The sequence below is a fragment of the Fukomys damarensis genome, unplaced genomic scaffold (assembly GCF_012274545.1).
Source record: "Fukomys damarensis isolate Sample0158 unplaced genomic scaffold, DMR_v1.0_HiC HiC_scaffold_37, whole genome shotgun sequence".
In the NCBI taxonomy this organism is placed as follows: Eukaryota; Metazoa; Chordata; class Mammalia; order Rodentia; family Bathyergidae; genus Fukomys; species Fukomys damarensis.
The window spans coordinates 17,619,725-17,625,995 of NW_022900949.1; positions in this window are offsets into that span (position 1 = coordinate 17,619,725).

A 6,271-nucleotide genomic window follows, 5' to 3' on the forward strand; every position below is an offset into this window, starting at 1 on the left:
GTCCCTTCACTCAGTTCTGTTGCTGGAGCTTGGGCATGGATGGAATGCAGGCCTCTGGAGGAGCGAGAACTCCCAGAGCGTCCTCCCCAGAGTGCGATGTCTCCGAGCACAGAAACAGACCTTCCAAGCAGCTCGTGAGCATTCCACCATCTTCAGAGCCTGGGCTACACTTGTGCCATCTGCATTTCCTTCCCATAAACAAGGAGGTGGTGGCTGTGTTGCTTCTTAGATGTTCTTCAGGCGAAGAAACAGGAAGGCCTGCGAAAATTACTTGGAGAAGATAGGTGTTAATCTGAACCGTGATTCTGCTGGACACAGCAGTCAGCTTGGCTGACTTATTGGGCTTTCTATTCCTAGGTAAACTGGAATCATCTTCACTAAGCATGGCAAGGACTTCAATGACCTCTCCAGAACCTTCCCTTCCTACCCAGAAGACATCTTAGCTGAGTCATTCAGTACTTCCCATCCATTTGGGGATCTAATTCCAGATCAACTTCCAGGAAGACATTGCCCTCTGAAGAAATGATCATTAGAGTTCAGAGACTCTCCTGCCTCTTCCTCTTCCTTGTGTCTCCAAGTGAAACAGTCATTTACTCACACAGGAATGTAACAGCAAATTTCCTGGATTTTGGAAGGGGAGACCCAAATCCTGGCCGCACAGATGGGCACGGGTCAGGGGCCTAGCTTGGGGCAGGAGGAAAGGTTGGCAAGGCCAGGTCCAACCGCAGGATGATGAAGGCCGTATCCTGCTTTAATTCTGTTCACTCTTATGGGCCTCATTAGGCGGAAGGACTTGCCTTGCTAGCGACTTGTTTTAAGAATCCCAAAATTCAAATTGCTCTCATCTAATAAGGCATCAATCTAAATAAGCACCCGAATGCGTGTGCCCAGCTGCACCTGGTACCCCGATTACCACAAACCCTACTACACCAAACTTTCGATGTCATCAACATGAAACCTTTGGCATTCGCTTGAATTATGACGTCTTCAGGAAAAGTCAGCCATAGGAATTTCTGTGAGATATTATGTTCTGCTGGCTAATGCTGACCTCACAGTTTCTTCCCCTTGATATTCGAGAACAGGCTATGATCAACAAATCGAATGATTTTCTCTTTAACACAGAGTAATCTGTCTGCTCCTGAATAAATTGCATCCAATTTTTCTTGGCATAATGGCTTCCTCTTTCGATGAAATGAGCTTTTTGTATTTCTGAAAAATGTATACAATGTTGACTGCTAGCTGAGATAACAACTTTTGAATTCAGATATTGGTAGAGTGGATGTAAAACAGCAACTCGTAATTAATAAGATATTGATTGGTTCAGCCTCATCTAATCATAGACCACATAATAAATCATAAGGTGCTTTGCAATTAGGAAAATCCATACTAAATAACAAAGTGCTGTTATCTTAGTAACCCTAACAAGCGTGGAGCAATGCATCATGCAATAATTGCTACCGTACAGGTGCACCTGTTTAGAGCAACTTTTCGACAAACCCCTTCTCACAGAAACTGCCATACTACTGGCTAAAGGGCAAAGGTGACATACTCAGCCAATATCCCCAAAACACTTGTTTCTCCTCCAGGAATTTTCCATATTGTCAAATACTGGAAGAGCTTTCTCCCTCTGCCTGCTCACAGGCAGTGATTAAGAGCTCCATTATTTCAGCCATACCCACCAGCATCACATTTATAGAGCTTTCCAGACTTCTATTACCAACCCTAGCAAAGGACTGGCTAGAAAGCAAAATTGAACCCGCTGAGGACAAAACTGACATAAAAATACTTCAGCCTGAAAGTAGGTATTCTTTTTATGAAGAGCTTTTCCCATTTACTTAAAAAATATACATACATACATATATATATATATATATATACATACATATATAATATTTTATTTACATTTGCCAACTACTTCACAGAAAAAAGAATATGGAAGAGAATTGTGTTACTCTTTTTGGCTTTTGCTTACATTATTTCTAATAAAATAAGACACTGAAAATATTTATATTGGATTATTCACTTGATAGTTTTTTTCTTTTGTGACGCGTTTCAGTTTATGCTGTGAAAAGTTAAAAGCCTGTGGGCTCAATTGGTGGCATGACTTGATTGAATAGTGTTTGTGAAATACCCACGTTAGGGCTAAAAAGTGTCTTTGGACCGTTGGATCCAGTAGCCACTTATGAGATGAGGGAATTGAGGACAGAGCCATTTTCCGAGGTCCCGGCCAACGTGGGTGACAGGGCTGAGAGCCAAATGCAAGCCCACAGGGAGACCTGATGAATGGCGGGCGGCCTCCTTTGAGACCTTCAGGCCCCCAGCTCCGTCAATTTCCAGCACTCTGGCTCAGCTCAGACTGGCCCAAAGCTGAGCCGCTGGACGTCACTTCCAGGACCCGGTGTGGGTCGCCCTTACGGTCACCACGCCCTAGTCACTGGTGCCGGCTGAGCGGCTGCCACCTCCGCAGGAACCGTGCGGGCCTCCGTTTACCATCATGGCGGGGGTGGAGCGAGGGCTACCAACCACGCAAAGCCCCCGGGAGTCCACCACCAAAACAGCAGGATGCGAGGCCGAGGCAGAAGGACTGCGAGTTCCTTTAGAGACGTAGCGAGGCCCTGTCTCGAAAAATGCAGAGGGCTGTGGATGAAGGGGTGAAAGCCCTGGTTTAAATCACCGGGAACAAGCAAGCAAGCAAGCAAGCAAGCAGCGCATCTGAAATCCGGGACATTGCGGCTCCAGCCCTCAGCTCAACCCCAGAGGTGACTACGCCGAGACAAAAGCATTCAGCTTGGAAGATCATGCATCTTCTTCACTAGTCCCGTGTTTTATTTGATTAAATTATACAGCCTCTAAGTGACATAGCTCCCGCCTTCCTGATAGTTCTGTCTTTCCAATTTGCTGGCGTCTGACTCGGAGGCCGATAAAGAAACAAAGTATCCAAAGCATTCCTTTGTTCAAGATATACATCCAAGTTATTTTAGCACAAAACACAGTCACTGATTTAAAAAAGTCTCTTGCCAATGCTGTTTGACAGGGTGGCTATAGAAATAACGCGTTTTATGTACTGGAGAGTTATTCTAAGTGTCCTTATCACCGGAAATTGAAGCATTTGAGGTGTTACAAGTGTTCACTATCGCCCTTTAGCCACATCACACTATCAAACTATTGATCACGATGTATGCCAGAAATAGATACGATTTTTGTCATTTAAAAATAAATTTAAAAACCAAAAATAATATAGAGAAAGTTTTTTGTTTTTTTAATGCCACAGCCAAGAGAAATCTGAGACAAGTAAATGTAAGGTGATATCAAAGAAAGAGGACCTCAGGTAAAATCTAAGGAAATATGAATAAAGTGTAGACTTTAGTTAATAACGATGTGTTAGTTAATAACGATGTGTCAGTATTGGTTCTGATCTGTATCGACTGGGAGAAATGTACCATACTCATATCAGTCATTAACAACAGGAAAAAACGGGGGGCGGGGTCATCGGAACACTCAAAATACTAGCTCGGAATTCTCAACTTTCCTGTAGATCTAAAACTATGATAAAAATTTTAAAAAATAATAAAAAGAGAAATGTGCTGAATGAAAGAAGCCAGTCGCAACAGAACATATATCACAGGATTCTGTTCACATAAAGCATCCATAAGTAGGCAGCATAAGGGACCTGGAGGGGATGGGCGGTTGTTTAGGACAGCAGGGTGGAGGATAAGATGGGGGTGTTAAGGAGCACAGGCTTTCTTTTGGAGATGACAAAATATCCATGTTCTAAAAAGTAACTCCAGGGATGGTTGCACATACCAACAAAGATACTAAAATCATTAAATTATGCACTTTTCCATAGTAAATTATATGAAATGGTATTTACATCTCAATAAAACTACTAATAAAGTTGCTATAAACTAATTGAAATTACAGAGCACTATTGAGATGTATGGGGTCAGTAATGAGTCCTTTTTCAATGCATGTTTTCAAAGAGCCAATAAAACCAACACTAAATATGAGCCTTCATTACATATCCATATTCAAAGAAATGGATTTTTATTGAAAATATGGTCACTCCAATCTCCTTTCTGTAAATAAAAGTCTATATAAATTTAAAGGCCTGATGAAAAGCAAATGTATTATTTAAATTTAAATGTTCAGATGAAATCACTTTTATTATAAAAGCTTACAGAAAAATACAATGCATATAAAAATACCTACTATTCACTATGCTAATTGGTAGAACTTGTGGCACTATCCAGACATTTTGCTTTTTAAGGTGGGAAGCTAGGTGATTTAACCCATTACTTAAAGATTTAGGAGTTAGCATAGTTGATCTGTAAGCAGAATCCAGGGAGCCCCTGGCTTCCAAAGCATAGACAGCGGGTTTGGCTTCCCCAGGGCAGGGGTCCCCCAAGGTGTCCTTCACCCTTTCCTCCACCCAGAGCACGAAGCCACCCTGCCCTGGCGAACTTTTCTGACGTTGTGTGTTTGCTTTCCTGTTTTTTCCTTTCACTTGTGGAGATGCTTTCCCTCGCCACCGCTGATTCCACGCACCTTTGACTCTCTCTAACCTCCCTTTCCTGCTTCTCCGATTCCTCTTTTTCTGACAGCCATTGCCCCAGCATGGCAAGACCACGATCCTGCATGAATTATTTAATGGACATCACATTTACTGGGTAGAATTTGCTCCTCAATCCCAACATTAAGAGAACGTGAGTCAGTAGTTTCATGTTTCTACGAGACAGTGATTCTCAGAGTGCGGCCCCTCGTGAGAACTTCAGGGCACTGGGGCCACACCCAGGGCCACGCTAGGAAGCACAGAGATGGGGACCCAGCAGCTGGGTGTCCGTGAGCCCTCCAGGTACGTACACTCCTGCTTGAGAGCCACGGACCTATCTGAAACTGTTTCCTCCTCTCACTCCCGACCTCCCTTCCTCTGCTTTGCCGAACACTCAGAGAGAGCACCGCATTGTGAAATACTTCCCAAAGGCCTGGGGGAGGGGATCTAATCCTTTCCGTTGCCCCAGACAGAGCATGCAGGCAACTTTGCGTTGCATTTGAATCACCTGCAGAACTTGCCCAGCAAGCCTGCCTCAGTAGTTCCAGCGTGGGCTCGGGGCCTGCACTCCTAGCCAGCACCCATGCTGACTGGCTCCTCCACGGACCACACTGGCCTGATGAATACTCTGCTTTGTCCCCTAGTCGACCCAGCTGACTAATCAGGGAAAGAGCCCCAAATAGCATACGTGACAGTAGCCAATCTGACTGCGCCTGTGGATCAAGAGTAATGAATGCCCCCTGCACGCCCACACTCGGGGTCACCCCAACACGCTCAGCTGCCAGAGGGCAGCAGACAGCACATCTGAGGGGTGCTTTTCTTCCCAGGCAAGCTGACCACAGCTGCCACCTCACACCCTCCCCAGGCTTTTCCTGGAATCTCTGGTCTCTGGGAATGTGTCGATAAGGAGACCATCCAAAGCACCCAGCATTGATTCCATACCATCCCAGCCTGCAGCACTGTTGAAACTTCGCTGAAAGTCACCTCTGCTGTGTAAGGAGATAGAGAAATGAGTCAGTCGCATCAGCTAGGCACGCTGGGCAATCCAAGACTGTTTCAAATGCCACAATTAGATTGTTACTTTCTGGTGAAAGAGAACGTGGCAAACCACCACAACTCCAAGTCATGCCTTGCACAATTCTGTGTTGCTTCTATGGCTGAGGGAGAGAATATGTGCAATGACACTTAATAAAGTGTTATATACTTCTCCACCTGTGATTCTAATAACTTACCCTCTATCCTGTTGTGATGATCTTTTTATCTTTATACTAGAGATCACTTCCCTTGAACCTCCCTGTACTACAGCAGCGATGTGGCATCTTATTATTTAGTGCATTAATATTTGCTAAGTTCTCTTTTTATTTCTAGAAACAAATCTAGGAGAATGATTTGACTGTCATTTCCAACCTCTAGATAAGATTCGTCTCAGATGCATTTCCTGTAATTCAATCAGCAACATGAAAATGATTCTTTCAGAATCAACAATGATGTTGCAGACACAAGGGCCTGGGGGACAATTTCACACCTATTATCTTGCTGTGTCTTCAAGATGCTCTCTGAGATAGGAATTTTTGCCCCACGTGACTAGTAATAAATTATGATCCAGACAACTTGAGCTAACACAAATACTTGGTACCAGGACTGCGACTGAAACCTACTTTTCTGGCTCACTGTTCCTGATTCTTTACCAAGATTGTTGTGGTTTTTTTTTTTTTTTTTTTT